This window comes from Nycticebus coucang, chromosome 10 (assembly GCF_027406575.1).
Source record: "Nycticebus coucang isolate mNycCou1 chromosome 10, mNycCou1.pri, whole genome shotgun sequence".
Taxonomy (NCBI): domain Eukaryota; kingdom Metazoa; phylum Chordata; class Mammalia; order Primates; family Lorisidae; genus Nycticebus; species Nycticebus coucang.
In genome coordinates, this window is record NC_069789.1 from 826066 (window position 1) to 848296 (window position 22231).

The following is a 22231-nucleotide window of genomic DNA, read 5'->3' on the forward strand; positions in this document are numbered from 1 at the left end:
AATACGTGACACACTTATAACATGATAACATCTTCCATGTTTTTCCCCAAAGTAGCATTTGCATTGTTTTTCTCTTGATTTACTATACCTTTTCTAAAATAATCTAAAATATTGTTCCTATACAGATACTGTGTTCATATAATCAAGAATTACATAAATGATCACAAAACAACTCTTTTAAAGACTCCATGTAGGCACTTTTACAGAGAGAGCAAACAGAAAAAGATTATAAAATAATACCCATGAAAACACCTGTTGACTGTTGAACCCTCAAGTCTATTTACTTAAGATCCCTGAAGGTTCATAAGGTGGGAGCAGTCCCTGTGGTCAATCTCCTTGCTAGTCTCCAAGATGTATGAAGACTTCATCAGAGGCGATGCCTGTGGCTCAAAGGAGTAGGGCGCAGGCCCCTTATGCCAGAGGTGTGGATTCAAACCCAGCCACAGCCAAAAACTACAAAAAAAAAAAAAAGGAGTTTATCAGAACATGTTATCTATCAGCTCACTCTCTTCAGAACTCGTGAGTCCACCTTAGAACCAGTGGCAATTTAATATTTAAACAAAACAGTCTCTAGAACAATCTGAGCTTTCAATCCTGAGACTATTCTGGCCTCTGAAGCTATTCACCTGAGTCCTGTTCATATTAAATAAGAGCTTATCTATTCTTCCTCATTCTAAAAAAAACTTTCAAATATTTTCTGAATAGATCTAAAGAAATGTGAGTCAGATCACTGCCACTTCGTATTATAAACAAGCGTCATATTTCATACCATACAGTAAACAGGTTACATATGAATAGTGGCCAGATGCAAACCACAATTATTTCAAAGACAAAAAGCAGAGCTACTTTAGGAAGCATAATTCAAACCAATTCCTCTTTGGGATTAGAAGAGTAAACCCAGAAGTGAAAAACAAACATTTCGAAAGTCCTGTCTTTGTTCACAAATGTACAGACCACTTACCACTATTTGGTCTGGGGTAGGTGGCTGTCTTTGTTAACTCCCCAGAATTTTTGTTTGGTTATCAATGTCTTTTGAATTAGATATTTCACTTTGTAAATCTTTCTGACTCTTGTGCTCTGAAAGCTGGGGAAACCCTAGTTTTCTCGTCATCTCTAATTATCTGTGTGTGTTTGTGCATGTTTTTGTGTAAAGATGTGAATCTTCAGACTCTTACCATTAAAATATTTTCAGATCTTTCTGATAGGAACTCACTCTCTTAAAGTCATCAGAGCAAGTATTGTGAAGTCAAACCTCAATTTTCCCTGGACAGTATCATTTATTACAATTGTCCTGGTGTGATTTTTCTTTCTTGAGACAGAGCCTTACTCTGTCACTCTGGGTAGAGTCCCATGGTGTCATCATAGCTCACAGCAACCTCAAACTCTTGGGCTCAAGTGATAATTTTGCCTCAGCCTCCCAAGCAGTTGGGACTATAGGCACCTACCACACACCCAGCCATTTTTTTCTATTTTTTTGTTAGAGACAGAGTTTTATTTTGCCTCCTTTGGTAGAGTGCGTGGTATCACAGCTCACAGCAACCTCCAGCTCTTGGGCTTAGGCAATTCTCTTGCCTCAGCCTCCCAAGTAGCTGGGACTATAGGTACCTGCCACAATGCCCGGCTATTTTTTGTTGCAGTTTGGCTGGGGCCAGGTTGAACTTGCTACCCTTGGTATATGGGGCTGGCGCCCTAATAGAGACAGGGTCTCACTCTTGCTTAGGACTGTCTTGAGCTCCTGAGCTCAAGCAGTCCACCTGCCTTGGCCTCCCAGAGTGCTGGGATTACAGGTGTGAGCCATCGCTCCCAGTCTGTCCTGATGTGATTAATGGAAGCATCTCACATCACTTTTGAAAGTGTCCCAATTTGAAAACAAACTGTATGGTTCTAGGAAATCACTAATTAGCTAGGCTATTCTGGAAATTTCTTATTCGTTAAGAAATCAAGGTAATCTTGGAGTCTCTGTGTCACCAGACAGATATTCTAAGCCAAATGTAATCTAACTGTATTCCAGACAGTTTAATCTCCTTTTCAGCTTGATGAAATGCCATTTTATAAATGAGGAATCATAATACTCAAAACTTTATAGTATGCAAAAGTTAAACAGATGGTTTTGATACTCAGATAAATCTTAAACTAAAATCCCTTAACTTTTAATTATTTTCATTATAGCTCAAACATTTAACAAAGTTGGAGAGTTTTCCTTCTTTTTCCAGTATGAACATCGTGCTTGTTGGTTCTGCATAGTATAATATTCACACAATAAATATCATTTTGAGGAAAATAATAGTAGTATACCTACTACAGATGCTGAGCTCAATATTTCTCTGTTGGGTCTAGCTCTAGAGCAATGATTTTCAACCAGTGCGCTATGAGAGGATCTTAGTTGTGCAGTGAAACATTAATTAAATTATTTTTTAAAGAAGTTCAAAGTACAGTAAATCTATTTTCTTTATTACTTTTTTTTTTAACCAACAGAATTTAAGTGTGCCACAGAAGCTTAACTATAGGTTAAGCTTAACAAATGTGCCCTGAGATTAAAAAAAAAAAGGTCAAAAAAACACTGATCTAACGTTGCATTGGCAACGGAAGAGTGGGTAAGTAGACAAATCTTGGTTCTCATGGAGGTTGAATTCCCCAGAAAGAGGAAGCCTAAAATGATTGAGTAAGTGGCTGATAGGTAAAGATTTATTAAAATTGGCAATACTCCAAAAAAGATCCTCCTGGCTTACATCTTACGGCATATACAATGCATTCTTTTTCGGAATGAGAAAGAAAAATAGAAAATGAATATGTAAAGAGAAAGGAATAAAAATATTTTGTTACCATTTTACTTTTGTGATTTTGGGGTATAACAAGGTAAATGAACAAAAGATGCTTCTCTGTCTTACAAGCTAAGTGCCTTGTGAGATATTTAATTCATAGCAGCCATACGGCTGAGTTGCAAAGCATACTAGTGTTTACTATTTTTTCCAGTTTCAAAAACTTTTTTCTTGTAGAAATCTTTAAAAGTAAGTCTTACATAAAGAAAAATAAATAAACATAAAAGATTAGATAGAACTGATTTCTCATCAAACTTTTCCACTTTGTTTTTCTAATTTATACCAGATTCTTCACTCTTTTTTTTTTTTTGCAGTTCATGGCCAGGGCTGGGTTTGAACCCGCCACCTCCACCTTATGGGGCTGGCGCCCTACCTCTTTGAGCCACAGGCGCCGCCCAGATTCTTCACTCTTAAAGGAGTATATCCTACGCTAGCTCTTGCTGGACATCAGTGTTCCTCCCCATCAAGGCCAGCACCCTCCAGGGGATTTCATACTCAACTGCACATTGGGGTCAATCCATTTCACAGTTGCTCCTGTCACCTGTATTTGAGAGAAACGGAAAGTGTTTATTGAGCTGCTTAATGGTTATGTTTAGCAAACTTGTTTGCCAGCATGCTATTTTTATTCCATACTTCCATCAGGAGGCCCCTTTAGAATTTGAGGTACACTGTTATCATTTTTATCCTTAAAATATGCTTGGACCAGATTCTAGACTTTTTTTTTCCTATCCCCTTAGGAATTACTTTCTTTTTTTTTTTTTTTTTTTGGCTGGGGCTGGGTTTGAACCCGCCACCTCTGGCATATGGGACCAGCACCCTACCCGCTGAGCCACAGGCGTCGCCCTGGGAATTACCTTCTTATTTCGATTTTTTCCCTATTCTAGATGAGGAGGTGGTTATTGTTTGTGACTGTAACTGATTCAGTGTTCTCTGAGCTATCTTATGTTTGGATTAATTATATTTCTGCTGCAAGCTCCTGAATAATAAACAGAATATAATTTTACAGGAAGTCTGGACTTCTATGCTTTGTTATAGTACTGTCTTATCTACTGGTAATTCATCAGCAAGATTTCTGAAGATGGGAATTTTCTCAGCAATGCAGCATGTGGAGTGTTTCCGTAGGCCCCTAACATCCAAATAGATGTGCTCAACTCTATCCTGAAGATGAAATGGAAAGCTGGTCCAATGTGGAATGGATGCTCTTACAAGCTCCTGGTAGTTTTAGGACAGAAACTGACTTAAGTATTTTCAGGGCCCCCGAGTAATTGGCATACCCATAAAAACAGTGCATGTTTTCTCAGACCTGACTGGCACCAGAAAAGGAGATGTGGTGAGGAGGATGCGTCCTTGGGTGAACAAGAAAAGCAGGGAGTGATGAGAAGATGAAGTGAGGGTCAAAGATTTTAGTGAAAACGTTGCCCCACATGGCCTGGACGATGCCCACAATAGGAACAGACCATCAATGACATCCCTAAAGTTCATTCGCAGATGACGTAAGGAGAAGGGTTTGATGAAAAGAATCACTTTGAACACACAATGAGGTCTGACAACTATATTCCCAAACTTGCCACCATGTGTCCTTCGGTGGCAGCGCGGTACAAACTACTCAGCCAGGTCTCCTGACCTTGGTGCACCAGTGTGTCTGAGCTGTATTCCTGTCAACCTGTGTTGCTGTCTTGCTGAGCAGCATTTGTTATAATTTAGGCACATTTTGTGTGCTGTCATGAGAAGGTTGGAGCTTGAATTAGAGCAACAAAGGAATATTAAATTTCTTATTAGACTTGGCAAGAGGAGAAGCGAAACCAGGGACATGTTAGTTCAGGTTTATGGGGATAATGCCATGAAGTAAACACTAGTATACAAATGGACTAAATGTTTTTGTGAGGGGAGAGAGAGCATCACAGATGAAGAGAGGTTAGGACAGCCAGTACAGAGTAGAACTGATGAAAACATTGCAAAAGTTCATTGAATTGTGCATAAAAATCATCAGCAGACTGTGAGAAGCACAGCAGACCAAGTAAACATCAATAGAGAAACAGAAAAATCCTAATTGAAAATCTTGGCATGAGAAAAATATGTGCAAAAATGGTCCCAAAAGAGCTCCCTGATGAACAAAAGCAAAGGAGAGTCAGAGTTTGCCAAGACCTTTTGGAGAGGCAAAACAATGTTTTGTGTCCTGTTATCACAGTGATGAAACATGAATATACCAAAAAGAAAATGTCAAGATGCACCATGGAACTCAGCCAGTTCTCTCTAACCAAAAAATTCCTGTCAGTCCAAATAAAGAATCAGAACAATGCTGCTAACCTTTTGTAACTTTTTAATTTCTTTTTTTTTTTGGTATCAGAGAGATTGTTCATTATGGATTTGGATTTGTACCACCTGGACAAACAGTTTACCAAGTTTACTATTTAGAAGCCCTGAAAATGCTGAAAAAGTTAGATGAAAACAATCTGAACTGTTTGCCAATAACTCTTTGCTCTTGCATCACAACATTGCACCAGTTCACACAGCACAGTCTGAGGTGGGGGGAGGGGGTTACCCAATAAGCAAATAACTGTATTAGAACACCCCCTTACTCACCAGATCTGTCCCCAAGTGACTTTTTGCTTTATCAAAAGATAAAGGGAATATTGAAATGAAGACATTTTGATGACATTCAAGACATCAATGGTAATAAGATGATAGCTCTAATGTCCATTCAGGAATAAGAGTTCCAATATTTCTCTAAAGGGAGGCTTGAGTGCTACCATCTGTGCTTAGTTGCCTACAGGGAGTACCTTGGAGGTGACCGTAGTGATACTCAGCATGGAGGTTCATAGATTTTTCTCTAAGATGAGTTTTTGAATTTAATTCTCAGACTTCATATATCCACATTTAACTTAAAATAACCAGCATGTAGTAACATTGCATATTACCTGTCTCTTAAATAGATGTGATCCCTGAAAGGAAATACTGCTTCATACCAATGAGTAAAACACATACTCCAGTTTTGGGTAAAGAATGAGTTATTTATCCTTACACAATTTGTAAGACCACAATTTTAACCTTCCTGATTACCATTGGAACCAATGTCCTTTGTCTGCAATTCATGGAAACAAAATAATACAGTTAGCTTCAATCTCAGTAACCATTTCATTTCTTCAAATTTTTTTTTCTCAAGAATGAAATGCAGTTTTTGAAAGTAAAAAGAACAGAATGAAATGCAGTTTTTGAAAGTAAAAAGAACAGAAAGAGAGGCCCAAATGCCCTGGTAATGGTGTATAATCTTAATTTAAAGACATTTGAAGTTCATGAGATGAATTGCTAGGAGATGCTGAGAAGAAAGGCATTTCCGGGAGGCTGAGGCAGGAGAATCGTGGAAGCCCAAGAGCTAGAGGTTGCTGCGAGTCCTGTGTACATCATGGCACTCTACTGAAGGCGGTAAGGTGAAACTCTGTCTCCACAAAAAAAAAAAAAAAAAAAAAGAAAGGCATTTCCATCTTGGTCTTTCCAACCAAGACTCATCCCCCAGTTGAGCCACCAGGGAAATGCAAAGTAGAGTGAGCCCAGGTGACATCAGCAGAACCACCTCCTCAACTGATACAATGACGAAAAACTTAAAAAATGTTTTTAAGTCACTAAACTTTAGGGTGATTTGTTATGTAGCATCACAGGACTTAGGCATTTGTCATCTCTCTTCACTACTTGGTAGATGAAAGATTTTGAGCACGTTGCTTAAATGCTCTGAGATCTTTCCTCATCAGCAAGGTCAGGATGGTATCAACAGCCCACAGGTGTACATTGTTAACTATGTAACCCTCTTATAAGGATGGTGACAACAGCCCACAGCTGTACAGAGTTTGCTATTGCAACTCTATTGTCAGTATAGTACCAACAGTCCACAGGTGTACAGAGTTTACTATGCAACCCTCTTTCAGGATGGTAACAACAATCCACAGGTATACAGAATTCACTATGCAACCCTCTTGTCAGGCTGGTACCAACAATCCACAGGTGTACACAGTTTACTATGCAACCGTCTTGTCAAGATGGTACCAACAGCCCAAAGGTGAACAGAGTTTACCATGCAACCCTCTTGTCAGGATGGTACCAACAGTCCACAGGTGTACAGAGTTTTTTATGCAACCCTCTTATCAGGATGGTACCAAAATTCACAGGTGTACAGAGTTTACTGTGCAACCCTCATGTCAGGATGGTACCAACAGCCCACAGGTGTACAGATTTTACTATGCAACCCTCTTGTCAGGATGGTACCAACAGTCCACAGGTGTACAGAGTTTACTATGCAACCCTCTTGTCAGGGTGATAACAACAGTTCACAGGTGTACAGAGTTCACTATGCAACCCTCTTGTCAGGATGGTACCAACGGCCCACAGGTGTACAGAGTTTACTATGTAACCCTCACTGTAACCCTAAGGGCAGGACTGTTGTTGTCTACATTTTTTCCCATAAAATTTATTTAGATTTTTGTTTAAGTAAAATTTTCTCATCAGTATACCCTAAGAAAAATGTAAATAAATTCGTTTAAAAGCATATATGTAATCTGTGTGTATTTTTGTTTTGTAGTTCCTTATTAGGGTTCATGGAGGTAAAAAATTTATTGTTGGCTAATATTTAAATCAGAGAACAGTAATAATCTACAATTTTTAAATTATTTCAGGTTACCCATGAAGAATTAGTAGAAAAAATGTAGAATCATTGGTGAATTTAACAATTTACACTGGGTTTTTCCTCTGTAGTTTCTGTTTTAAGACATGTCTTACCATACAATCCTTCTTATCTATTTTTTTAATTCTCTCATCTTTTAAACAGACAGACGTTGAACATATATCACACATACCTATTGCCCCATATAGAGATACTATATAATCTATCCTTGTCAAATCCTGCTTACTTTTCCTGGGAGATTTTAGGTTGATTGAAATTCATTGTTGGGCAAGATGAAGCAACTGACAGTAAGATTATCTGCAGATATCTTCAGGTGAAGAATGGAAATCAAACACGATTTGAATCCCTGCCATCACGAAACTGGCCTGGCCACGAATCTATCAATGTGCTCTGCATATGCATAAAACTATATCTGTTGGCCAACTAGGGGGAAATAATGCTAGAATAATTTGCGTATTTATTACAAATTATGTTTTAAGGATTCTACTTTATATACACAGTAGATGTTTATCTGTATTACTTAAAGAGTCATTAATTAAAAAATGATTGTGGTGGAATGTGATGATGACTCACCAGACGCACCAGCTGCCAGATTGTCTCAGAAAACAAGAAAAAATTTAAATGAAAAAGAAAAATAAACCAAATAAACAATCCAAGTTGGGTGTGATTCTGAGGAAAAAGTGTCAGAATCTACCAGACATTCCACTGGAAGAAGTGGAAGAAGTTGCAGAGCAGAACAAGGAGCAGGGCAGGACAGAGACCAACCCCAGGGGAGGACAGAGCTCAGAGAAAAGGGTGGGCGGAGGGTTTTGCTACTCCCTGCCTTACATCTCTGTAGGTCAGCAGCCTCCTGAGCTGCTGGGAGCTTCTCCAGCCTCATGAACCCCAAACCTGGTATCACCAAAGAGCTGGGAGCTTCCAGAGGGCAAAGCAGCAGGTGGCAGCTGCCTCTGGGTCCCTTCCCATCCCCCGTCTCAGCCATGAGCTCCTGTCACCATCAGCCCTTCCTAGTGACTTCAGCTCATCTGAGCTCCTGCCTGCTGGCAGCCTCCAGGAGGACTACAGAGCAGGTGAGGGAGAAGAGGAGCAGAACCTGCTCATGACAGCTGACAATGAATCTCAGAGGGCCCCTCACACTAAAGCAGACTTTTCAGCTGGGTTGGGCCATGTCAGCACCTCCTTGGGACTGTCTCCAGAAGCCTGAGAGTGGACATTTGGTCCCGCTGAAATAACTACCTTACCCTTCTATGGAGCATAAGGGCAGCTCAACCTCACTCCCCCTCCTGCCTCTGATGTAATGGACAGTACAGACTGGCCTTGAAGGTCTAGGCCTCCTTTCCGCCCGGGCCATTCAAGTGCTTCTCCTGAGGATCTGGAACCAGTTACAGGAGCCATAATGCAACACTGTGACTTGCTCCTTCTAGAAAGTGTCACCTGCTGACAGGGAGGTCAATTTGCACAGCCCATTATACTGTTTACACTCAATCTCTCAGGGTGCGGTTGATTCTTATCTCAAAGCACCACCTACTGTCTCAGAGATTAAATCAGTGTTCTAATATAATCTGCATTGCTAAAATGACAAGGCAGAGGAAAGAGAAAGGATTTCCAAAGACTTCATCCTCCTTCATCAACAAGAGACAGAATCTGCCAACACACGGCTCAACACTGCTACCCTCTAAAAACAACCAGCAACTAAGGAAAGCACCACACTGCCAGTGTCTACAACCAGAGCACCATTCAGAACTCAGAACACCCTCCAAGCACCACAAGCAAAGCCAGAAGTTCTTTCCACATACATGCTACTGACACAAACTTATGAGTGGAGGATGGAGCAACACTCCATCTAAATAAGAGAATATCCAAAAATAAGAAGGGGCTGCTAGTTCAAATGAGACATAATCAGCATGGGAACTCCAGAAGTATAAAGACCAGAGCAAAAGGATACCTCTAATGGGGAACACCAGCTCTCTAGCAATGTATACCAAACAAATAAAAATATTGACATGACAGACAGGTCTGGAAATGGAATTTAAGGAAGCTCAAGGAAGTGCAAGAGAACCTGGAAAACCCAAACAAAGAAAAATAATTGAGGAAATGAATGAGAAATTCATGAAAGAGATCAAACAACAAATATAACTTCTGGAAATGAAAAATTCATTTAAGGAAATACAAAACACATTGGAAAGAATATTAGAGTTTGAAGACAACTCTTTCAAATTAACATAGTCAAAAATAAAGAAAAAGAATTAAGACGAATGAACAAAGCTTTAAAAATATGTAATTTTTATATATTTTATGAACAAAGACTAAAAATACATATAATTTTTACAAATATAAGAATCACAGGCATCCCTAAGAATGAAGAAAAAAAAAAAAAAAACTAGGGCTAGAAGCCCTATTGAAGGTAAAGGGAATAATTGAAGAAAACTTCCCTGGTCTTGCTAGAGCTTTAGACATCTGTTAGCAAGACACACAGTGGGCACCTAGGAGATTCATTGCAAAGAGGCCATCACCAAGACACAGTCATCAGACTGGCCAATTCACATAAGAGAGGCAAGTGAAGTGGGAGCATTTCTATGAATTAAGAGGTAAAAATGTCAAGTGACTTATGAGGGAAAATCCATCAGGCCAATTGCAAGCTTATTACACAGACAATCAAACTTTAAAACTTTAAATCAACAATAGTAAACAAAGATAAAGATAGTCAATGGTAAAGGGAGAAACTCAACAAGGAGACAATACAAAACTATGTCTTTATTCACCTAACATAGGAGCATTCAGATTCGTAAAGCAAATTCTATGAGACCTAATCAAAGATGGAAATAGCAGCATTACAATTTCTGAGCAGCATTATAATTTCTGAGGATTTCATCACATCCCTGACAGAGCTGGATTAATCATTCAAGCAGAAGATAAACAAACACTGGAAATCAAAACAATTCTGTAACTGCACCAATATCTCTTACGAATGTCGACGCAAACATTCTCAATAAAATATTAGAAAACTGAATTCAACAGCACATAAAAAAAAAATCCACCTTGACAAAGTGGGCCTTCTCCCCGGGGATGCAAGGATGGTTCAACAGAGGTGAATCAGTAAGCATGACTCACAGATAAACAGGGGTAAAAACAAAGACCACACTGACATCTTAATTGGTACAGAAAATACATTTGACAAAAGTTAGCACCTATTTATTAAAAAAGAAAAACACAACTCAATAAACTAGGCATAGGAGGAATTTGTCTCAAAAGTATAAAAGCCATATATGACAAACCCACAGCCAACATCATGCTGAATGGGGAAAAGTTGAATCATTCCCAATACTAAAAAAAGACAGGTGTGCCCACTGCCAGCACTTTAATTCAACATAGTGCAGGAAGTCCTACGGAGAGCAATTAGGTAAAAGAAAGAAAGAAAACATGGTTCAGCACCCTTAGCTCAGTGATTAGGGCTCCAGCCACATACCCCAAAGCTGGTGGGTTTGAGCCCAACTCGGGCCTGCTAAACAACAATGACAACTGCAACCAAAAAATAGCCAGGAGTTGTGGCGGGCACCTGTAGTCCCAGCTACTTGGGAGGCTTAAGCAATAGAATCACTTGGATCCAAGAGTTGGAGGTTGCTGTGATCTGTGACGCCATGGCTCTCTACCGAGTGTGACATAGTGAGACCCTGTCTCAAAAAAAAAATAAAAATCAAATAAAAAAGAGAGAGAAAGAAAACATATCAAAATTTGGAAAGGGGAGGCCAAAGTATTATTTTTTGATGATGATAAGATTTTATATCTAGAAAACCCCAAAGACTTCATCAAGAGACTCTTTGAATTGATAATTAAATTCAGCAATGTCTCAGGTTATAGAATCAATGCCCACAAATCTATACCATTCTAATACACTAATAACAGTCAAGCTAAGAGGCAAATCAAAGTCTCAATATCATTCATAATAGATACAAAGAAAAGAAAATACCTGGGAATATAGGTAACCAAGGAGGGGAAAGACCTCTACAAAAGAGAACACAGAGAAAGGAAATTACAAATGACACAAGCAAATGAAAACCATATCATGTTTATAGACTTGGAAGAATCATTCATTGTTAAAAAGTTCATTACTGTCCGAAGTAATTTGCAAATTCAATGCAATTCCCATAAAAATACCAATGTCATACTTCATTGTTCAAGAAACAATAATTCTCTTCTTTTTTTTAGACCCAGAAAGGAGCCCAAGAAGACATCAAACTATACTACAAGGCTATACCTACCAAACCAGCATGGTATTGTCACAAAAATAGAGACATAGATCAACCCAGGGAACAAATAGAGAACCCAGTTGTAAAACAGTCTACCTGACCTTTGAGAAAGCAGACAGCAGCATGCACTGGGGGAAAGAAGCCCTATTCAGTAAAAGGAACTGGGAACTGGGCAGCCACAGGTGGAAGCATAAAACAGGACCCCTCTATCTCGTCACTCTCAAAGATTAATTCAAGATGAGTAAAAGACTTAAATATAAGATGTGAAGCTATGATCATTATAGAAGAAGACATCAGAAAAACTCTTCATGATATCAGCCTAAGCAAGGATTTCACAGCAAAGACCCCAGTGATAATTGCAGTAACAACAAAAATATATAAATTGGACTTGATTAAATTGGAATGCTTCTGTACTGCTAAGGCAATAGTCAACAGAAAAACTAGACAACCTACAGAATCTTTGAAAATATGTGCAAGCTGATAAAGGGCTAACAATCAGAATCTACAAAGAACTCAAGCCAATCAGCAGGAGAAAAAAATCCCATTAAGATGTGAGCAAAAGACATGAATGGAATCTTTACAAAAGAAGATAGACAGATATCCTATAAGCGTACAAACATGCTCAAGGTCTCTAATCATCAAGGAAATGAAAATCAAAATCACACTGAGAAATCACATTAGCCCACTGAAGAAAGGCATTTATTTATTTGTTTATTTATTTATTTTTATTAAATCATAGCTGTGTACATTAATGCAATTATGAGGTACAATGTGCTGGTTTTATATACAATTTGAAATATTTTCTCAAACTGGTTAACATAGCCTTCACGGCATTTTCTTAGTTATTATGTTAAGACATTTATATTCTACATTTAGTAAGTTTCATATTTTTACCTTTGTAAGATGCACCTATTGGTGGGACCACACCTATGGCTTTTTTTTCTTTGAGACAGAGCCTCAAGCTATTGCCCTGGGTAGAATGCTGTGGTGTCACATCTCACAGCAACCTCAAACTCCTGGGCTTAACCAATTCTCTTGCCTCAGTCCCAGGTAGCTCCCGGGACTACAGGTGCCCGCTACAACGCCCGGCTATCTTTTGTTCGTAGTTGTCATTGTTTGGCAGGCCCAGGCCAGATTCAAACCCTTCAGCTCTGGTGTATGTGTCTGGAGCTTTAGCCACTTGAGCTACAGACGCCACCCAAGAAAAGCATTTATTAAAATTTCCAGAAACAATAGATGGATACAAAGAGAAAGAAACACTATACACTCTTGGTTTGCCTGGAAGATTAGTATAATTCTATGGAAAAGACTATTGAGATTCCTCAAAAACTAAAAGCAGATCTACCATTTGACACACCATTCCCACTCCAGGGCATCTACCCAAAGTAAAATAAGTCATTTTACCAAAGACATACAGTTGAATGTTTATCACAGCACAATTCACAATTGCAAAGGTACAGAATCAACACACGTGCCCTTCAATAAATGAATATATTAACAAAATGTATTACATTTATACTATGGAATACTATGAGCCAGAGAAAAGGATAAGTTAATGCCTTTTTAAACCATGTGGATGGATATAGTGACCATTCTCCTAAGTGAACTATCTCAAGAATGAAAAAACAAACACCACATGCACTTTCTATTGAATTGGCTATCTTCTTTTGAAAAGCTTCTTTTCAGGTCCTTTGCCCACTTTTTAATATGTTTTTTTTTGTCTTTTTATTTCTGATTTGTTTGAGTTACTTGTATGTTCACATATTCTGAGAACATACTTACAAAGCTGTCTATTTGCTCTGTTGAATGTCCAAAGCAATCTTAAGCAAAAAGAACAAACCCGTAGGCGTAACATTATCAGACTTGAAGCTGTACTACATGCCTGAGGTGATAGCAGCCAAGACAGCCTGGCATTGGTGCAAAATTAGGGACCTAGATCAAGGGAATAGAATAGAGACCAGAGATGTAAAACCACCCACCTACAGGCAATCGATCTTTGACAAGCAGATTACAATGCACATTGGGGAAAAGATCTATTCAATAAACAGCACTGGGAGAAATTTGTTAACTACATGCAGAATAAAACAGCACTCCTGTATCTCACCACTCACAACAACTAATTCAAGATGGATAAAAGACTTAAATGTAAGGCACAAAACAGTAAGAATTCTAGAAAAAAAAAAAAAAGGACAAATTCTTCCAGATATCAACGTATGCAAAGAATTTATGACCTAACACCTCGATGGCAGTTTCTGCCACAACTGAACAAGGTGTTGCCAGCCGCTGAGGCCCCTCCTGTCTTCTTGAGTGAGCTGCACACAGGTGTTTATAGAAGCATCGCACAGAACTGCAAAACCTTGGAAACAGCTGATAAGTTCTTTATTAGGTGAATGGACAAATAAGCTGTAGCGCGACCAAAAAACAGAATATCATTCAGTAATAGATGTAAGTAAATGAGCTATCAAGCCCTGAAAATACACAGAAGAACCTTTCTTTATGCCTTTACTAAGTGGTTGGAGCCTGGTGGAAAAGGCTGTATAACTTTAACTCTGCAATGTTCTGGAATAGGCAAAGCTATGGAGATGGTAAAAAGGTCAGCCATTGTCTGGGGCGAGGAGGCAGGGAGGAGTGAATCCTCAGAGCACAGAAGATTATTAGGGCAGCGAAATTATCTGCATGATACCATATGCTGGATACAAATTGTCAAAGTCCGGGGAATGTGGAATCCCAGAGTGAGCTGGGAAGTAACCTGTTGGCTTTGGGTGACAGTGAGGCGTCAGTGTATGTCAGTTTAATAAAGGTGCCACCCAGATGTAGGGGGCTAACAAGCGGGAGGGACTGTGAAGTGAGTCTAGATTTTCCTGTGAATTAAAACTACTCAAAAAAGGGAAGTGTACTTAAAAAGAAATAAACTGATTAATATAGCATTCACCGCACTTTCTTTTTACTGTGTTAAGACATTTATACTCTACACTTGATAGATTTGACATGTACCCTTGTAAAATGCACCATCGGTGTGGTCCTAGTTAACCAGTTTGTTGTAAGTATTTCAAATTGTTTATAAAACTGGCACATTGTACCCCATAAATGCATTAATGTACATAGCTATGATTTAATAAAAAAATCCTATGGTTGTAAAACATAAAATAAATTAATTAATTAACAGAAATAAAATACCCTCCTAAATTTAACATAATGTGTATTAGAAACTTACACAGAAAAGTATATTAAGAAAGACTACAGGGCACCGGCCCCATATACGGGAGGTGGTAGATTTAAACCTGGCTCCTGCCAAAAAAAAAAAAAAAAATTACAAACATTGTATTAAGGAGTGGGGAAACAATAGTATTAATACGACAATTTTCCCAATGCAGCCAGTCATTCCTCCCTGAGCTAAATCTTTATCTCTTGAAGGCACTGGCTGTGTGGGTTCCAGATTAACTGAGGTCATAATATGCTGTAGGCTGGACACCACACCCCACACTCTACAGTTCAACAATGTATAGCTAGTTACTAATCAACACTATCTCTGCAAACTAATGAAAAATTCTGTCAGCTCTATCAACCCATTACTTGTTCCTTTTCCTTTAAAAAGCTGCTTATGAAGGAGCCGGCTGAGCTCGCATCCCAGCTTACTAGAGTGTGCAGAGTCTTCCAGGCAGCCATCCTCACCTGGCTCCAGGAAACTCTTTAAATTATTGATACATCGAGAGCCTCAGCCACTTCCTTGTCTGTCGACACTGAGATGCTAGTAATCTTAAATTTCTTGAATTTGGTTATTGGTCATAGGGGTTACCCATGATGAAAATTTATCTAAATAGACTATTGTGATTTATATACTTTCAAGTTGTAATATTATATTTGAAATAAAATTTACTAAACAAACAAAAACATTTGTAATCACTGTCTCCAAAGACAATGTTTTCAAACATTTTACAGCCTATTCTGAAGTTTCCTATAAGAAAATTTTTTTTAGAAAAACAAAAATGGAATTATACTCTACACAATATATCAGGAAAACTCATGTGGTCTCAAGCAAAATACTGCAAAAATTGTCCAAATAACTATTATCTTGAAAATGATTGAATATTTGTGAATAAAACATAATTTATATGTAAATGTATAGTTTTCTAGACAGAGTAAAACAGAATATATAATGTTGTACTTTAGAAATATGATTTGATTTGGCTTTCATTTTTAAAAATGGTTATGGTAAGGTAAAAATTATCTGAGTCAAACTTTTGTATATATCCGTGTCTTTTAGTGTATTGATTATTTAGAATGAATTCCTAAAAATGGTGTTGATGAGTGACCACCATCAAATTCTGATACTCAAATATCAGCTGGTACCAATTTTCCAGTGGCCAGACATGCATGAAAATGTATTTATTTCCCTATAAAAGTGAGTGTTATATATTACCTTCATACCAGCTTTGCTAATATGAAATGTAAAACTAGCATAACAATTCCATTGACTTCTTGCCTTGCTGTGGAAAACCAATTTTGCTTTGTTCATGGTAATCTTTACATGCAGAGGTTTTACTGTTCCTGTCACATCTATAGTGACTGTCACATTCAGAGAGATCTGTCTGCTTAATGCAGAAAATCATTCAATGGTAGAATTATCCTGTGTAAGAAATGGATGTAGCTATTCTCCTTTATATTATTTAAAACAAACATGAGATTAATTTTGTCTTGTCTGCTCAACAACAACAGAACATTTTTATTACAATTACGTATACACAATAATTATGGGAAAATTAATTTATTTTTATATCTTTCCATTACAGACACAGTAGATTACTCCAAATTACTCCATTTATTGAAGACTTCTATTATGTTACTCAATAAAGATTTCTAGTTTAAGCAATGTTACATTTTAGTTTTAGTAATAAAAGCATGAAACTGCACGCTCACATTTACTTTAGATGTTTTATATATTTGTGTAAACCATTTTATAAATACATATTAATTTTATCATTTTTAAGTAGCAGTAATTAGATGATATGTACATGTAAACTATTTTGTTATTTATGTATTTTGTAACTGACAGGCTTTAGTTTAGAATCTTACCACTTATAAGGGTATTTTCAGTTGATCATTTGGGATTGTCTAGATTTAAAAAACTAAATTTGAAAAACTTTAAAGTTTTTCCATCACTTTCTGAAAATTCATAAGTAATTTAACCATAAAAGTAGAAGATACAGAAATAAAAATCTGTTACCCAAGTGCCATTTTAAATAGACACAGGAATGAATTTTGATAACAATGATATTTTATATTTATTTCTTCAAATCTTTTAGTAGTTTTTAGACCTATATTCTTTAGCTTCTATCAAAATCAACTCCCTTGCCCTAAGTTTGTACACATATTTACAAACATTTTTATTTGTTCATTTGTGTACCCCTTTTTTCCCTGAAAACTTTATTATTGGGGGTTCGTTGAGGGTACAAGATGTGTCACACACTGAGACCCCACCCTCCTCCTTCCTTCCCTCTCTCTGCTCATACGTTTGTGTACGCTTTTACGTGGAACTTTAAAAATATATGCGGAATATATTTTGTGACATAAATGGGCTAGGATTTAGGGGATCCTAATTTAATTTTTAATTTTAATTAATTGAAATATTTTTCTTCTAATTTGTAATACTACTTTGTGGGGGGAGGGCTGATTTTTCTGTATTTTTTATTACTTTCCATTCATCTTTCTGACTAATTTGAACCAGTTCCACACTATTTCATTACTGGGGATGTTCGTAGTCGATTTTTTTGTTTGTTTTTTGAATTTCTATGATTTTATTTAACTGAATAGCCCTCAGAACAGAAGGGCTTTGCTAATCAAGAGTATGCTTTACCTATTACAAGGTCAGATCTTATTACAGGGGTGATATGTTAGGGATCAGCCCTTTAAATATGCCTCACAAAATACCCTGTTTTCCCCAAAATAAGACATCCTCCGAAAATAAGACCTACTTACAGGAAAAATAAGACGTCCCCTGAAAATAAGACCTAGCACATCTTTGGGAGCACACCTTAAAATAAGACACTGTCTTATTTTCGGGGAAACAGGGTAGTACACATCTAATTGATTCTTAGAACTACAGACTGTTATAAAAAACAAAGCAGGTGCCATAGCAGGAAGTGTGGGAACACTTTAAATAGCCTTTCCCTAATAACAGGTGAAAGTTACTATTATATTCTTGCCTTAGGATCAGCATTGAATTCTGAACTTTTCTGGTTCTCCCCATCCCAGAAGGATCAGGAACTGAGTATTAACCAGGAGCAAATCACAAAGCCACATCCACCAAAAGGTTCATTATCCCTAGAGGGAAAATGACCTATGAGAGTTAAAAAAAGAGCAGACTGCAGAAACTAAGGCCATTTGTGTAACTTTTATGCAGAAAACTAGTTAATGGCCCAATGTTATGGTGTCTAATTTGTTTGAACCACAGGCGTGGCCTTGAGATAATTGAAACGTGATCCCTGCAGCTGTCCTGCAAGATTTCCTCCCCTAGCTAAACCTGACAGAACTGTGCATTCGCCTTTGCCTCTCTGTCTGGAGACACAGTAACATACTAGGGAGAACTTGCTTCTCCGCTGTTCACCAGCTGGCCATGTCAACATGCCTTTTGGTTAATAATTAACCAGCATGTGGACATCTCCCATTGATGCCATCACAGTGGTGCACGTACTAGTAGGAGTCTGTATTTTTATGTCATTTGCTAGTATGTAAAAACTACATGGAGTTAAAAACCAAAACCTCTGGAAAACGTTCAGTATTTTCTTTAATATTCATAACATAACATGTTGGTGTTCATTTAGGGTATTATTGTTGAGCTTCTGACACTGAGAATGTGTATCATAATACAAATGTTTCCTGGGAACCCAATCAAATATAAATCATACTATTGCCAAACTTTGTGTTAGGCTTTGCAAAACTGGACTGTTGTATTTTGAGGGCATTAAACTTGTCTGCTGTTATAGATGAAAAAAAAAAAAGAACTAAATCCTCATGCAGTTCCCTTCCTCTTATTTCTCATCCTTTACTATTTTTCAAATTAGCAGTAACTCTCCTTCAAAAGCTGTGATTGGAGAAGACAGGGCCTTGGAGCTACGTATGTATTAAAAAACAGAGCTATCTCAGGTTCAAAAGAGTAGGGTGCCGGCCTCGTATACTGGAGGTGGCAGGTTCAAACCTGGCCCTGGCCAAAAGAAAAACCTGCACAAACAAAAAAACAAACAAACAAACAACAACAACAACAAAAAAAAAAAAAAAAAAACAGAGCTATCTCCAGGAGGCACTTGGTAGGTGCTGCCGGCTGACTTCTAATTGGCTGATTAACAGATCACCTGTTGACATCCCCTGTCACCTCATTTAGGTTCCCAGAAATAGTTAGAGCAGGGATTTGCAACCTGTATGGCTTAGCACAATGGTGAGCCATGAAGTATGTTAGGCTGGCCACGAAAATTTTTAAAGATCTAGTTTAGAACACGGTGTAAGTATACTCTTTTTTATAGGGGGGTGGGGTTCAACATAACCTAAGTATGCTGTGGAACTTTAACTAGAGGTTCAAGTGTGCTGTAAGATAAAAAAGGTTGAAAAACCCTTAGTTAGAGAGTTGGAACTATTCTCAAGTAACTTTCCCATTACTTGTCCCTGGGAGCAGCCCCATCGACTCCTTTTTTCTATAAAGTGTTTCTTTCTGAAAAAGTTTCACCTTTTCTCCTGTGCATTTCTATCCCTCCTTCTGTTTCATTTTGCTTTTGATTAAGTTAAAACTTGGTCTTTCTCTCAATGTTTAAAACCAAATGAAAAGCAAAAGTGAATCACTTGACTATTGACAGATCCTTTTATCAAACAAGACCCATATAGTGATCTCGCCCATCCTGGCAGGAGGGGCACTGCTTCCTCTGAACGTCAATCACTGTGTCCCGCACAACCTCACAAAAGCACAACTGAGACCATATCGGTCCCTTTCCATGACCTAGAATTGTCACACAACCACCATGGAATCCAACACATGTGTGCGCCTTCCTCTGGCAGCTGCGGGTAAATTAGTGAAGTTTTAATTTTCTTTGAAACATTACAGCAGAACAACACAACTGATGCGAACTCTTGTCATCAGTGGTCAAGTTGGAGGACACGGACAAAGTTACCAAACAAGGAAACGAACAGAAACTAGATTTACACACAACCTGATGTACTGCAAGATCGCTTTACTTTCTCTTTGGTTCTTCCTTGCCAGCCTATCTTTGGAATCCAATCTCTTCCTAATTGAAACTTTCTGGGAGAATTGATCAGGAACAGATTACCATGATGACCTATGAATTTGGGCTTCATTTTTAAGTGGCCCTATAAATGGCTGTTTTTATGTTTTCATAATACCATCTGAATAGTAGTTAGAAAGGATTCTTTTAAGCATAGCAGGTCAGACAATTAAGCTCATGAACTCATGCTAGAAAAAATGCTACTGACCTCATTGCTGAACACTGCTGAGGTCGCCTTCCACCTGCTCCCTTGGGAAGCTGTGTGCTGACGCCAGCACCCGGTGCACCCTTCAGAGCAATTTTGGAACTGTTTTTGTAAGATGAACATCAGAGCTCTTACCATATTTTGAATCCTAAAGACTTCCTTTAAAATTTAGTCTGAAGTGTTTACGGCTGTACTAAGCAGGGTTCTCAGGAAGAAAGGAAGTACAGGCCAGGCAGGTAGATCGATAATTACACGGGGAAGACCTCTCAGGGAATCTGGCTCACATGACTGTGGAGGCTGCACGTTTTCACAATAGGCCATTTGCCAGTGGAAACCAGGGAGCCAGTAGCATGACTCAGCCCAGTCTGAAAGCCTCTGAGCCCAGAAACTCAATGCTGTGACTGTCAGTTCCAGGTCAAACGCCCCCGTCCTGCTTCCAGAAGAGAGAACGCAGTAATTCATTCTTCTGCTTTAGCTTCTAACCAGCTCCCCATCTAACCTCCTCCTCCCTGAGGGCAAATCTTCCCGTCTCCATCCACTCACACACCCATCTGCTCCAGAAACACTCGAATACACACCCAGAAATCAGGCCTTTCTAGCTATCTATCTCATAATCCAGACAATTTCATACTAAGATTAACCATCTCAGTGGTTTTCATATTATTGCCAAAAATGAAGATCACCGGGTGAAGGTGAAAGCGACGTGTACATGAAAACAGCACAAAGCCCTCAGAAAGTCCCCCATATGCAGTTCACGGTTACAATTAAGGTCTCAGCAGAACATGCTTTTTATCAGCGTTTCTTTTTTCAATTTGGAAGTCACCTCTTTTGTTTCTGCAAATAAAATTGCATATCCCCATTTGTAACATGATGATTTCCAGATGTTTGACAATTTCTGGGAAGCTCAGAACCTTCATAAATTTTAAGTTAATTCAGATATTATCAAACAGAGCTGACAGTTACTTCAGTTTCTGGTGCAACCATTTGTAAGTAAAGGGCAAAAACGAACATCTTAGGTTGGAAGAATCACGAGACACGGCGCTTTGCTACTTGGAAGTACAACAGCCGACTCCACGTGAGCGGGTCTCAGCTCATCAGGATTGCCGCCATCGCAAGGCTTCACTTGGTTTTATGAGCTACCCAGAGCCAGATGCAATAAAATTGCTGTGAGGGATTACCTCCGAGAGGCTTGGGAAGGCCATGCCAGGAGCAACACAGAGGTCTTTTCATAGCAATGCCCATGCAATAAGAATTCTGCACAGCAGAGTTTGGGAATGTAGGAAGTGCTCTTTAAATTATGTCCTAAGGAAGCATTTGTACCAAATACTAATATTCTTTCTACCACACAGTTCCCTAGAAATCTCATTCAGCATTGCCACACATGTTTGCAATAATAGGCCAATGTTCTCAGCACCAATAGCACAAACATCTATTTTGGCAAGGCAGGCGGCAGCCAGCGTGTGTGCGGGTGCTCTCTGCCCAGCAGTTTACCTCATTTGTAAATAGGACCAATGGCCAAGAAGCCTGGTTTGGAAATTCTCTCACCTCATTTAGAAACATTCGGTTCATTCCAAAAGTCTGCTGGTGTACAGAAAGAAAAACAATGGTATAGAGCATCCTGCCCCTTCCTCTGGACAGCCGCATTCCATTTTTTATTCCTTTTTTTCCCCTTCATTTTTTTCAGAGTTGTACCAGAACTACCACTTGTTAGGAAATTGCAACTTATGTGGAAACAAGTAATAAAACTTCAATGAAAATAGAGATTTCTTTGGGAAAACATTAGGAAGCTTTGACAAATATATCAACAATATATTATTATTAACAATAATTAATATAAATAAAATTATTATTATTATTTTTAAGTATCGGACTCATCTCATGAAACTGAATATCAAATAAATGCCATGTTTTTGTTTAATACTAATGTCACCTGAACATCTTATGTTAACAGTCTGTGTTTATCACACCCTATTACTTCTGTGTAATAGAATAAAAAGCAAACGTCCTTTTAATTTTTTATT

At 38.2% G+C, this 22231-nt stretch overlaps 1 long non-coding RNA gene across 1 annotated transcript; it reads right to left on the reverse strand.

The window, feature by feature from the left end:
* Positions 1 to 391: 391 nt before the first annotated feature.
* On the reverse strand, positions 392 to 20403 carry LOC128597470 (uncharacterized). The gene is made up of 3 exons (XR_008383261.1): positions 20346 to 20403; positions 3320 to 3360; positions 392 to 453 (listed from the first exon to the last, which is right to left on the reverse strand). It is a non-coding gene; the product is annotated as an uncharacterized LOC128597470 (long non-coding RNA).
* Between the last annotated feature and the right edge of the window lie 1828 nt (positions 20404 to 22231).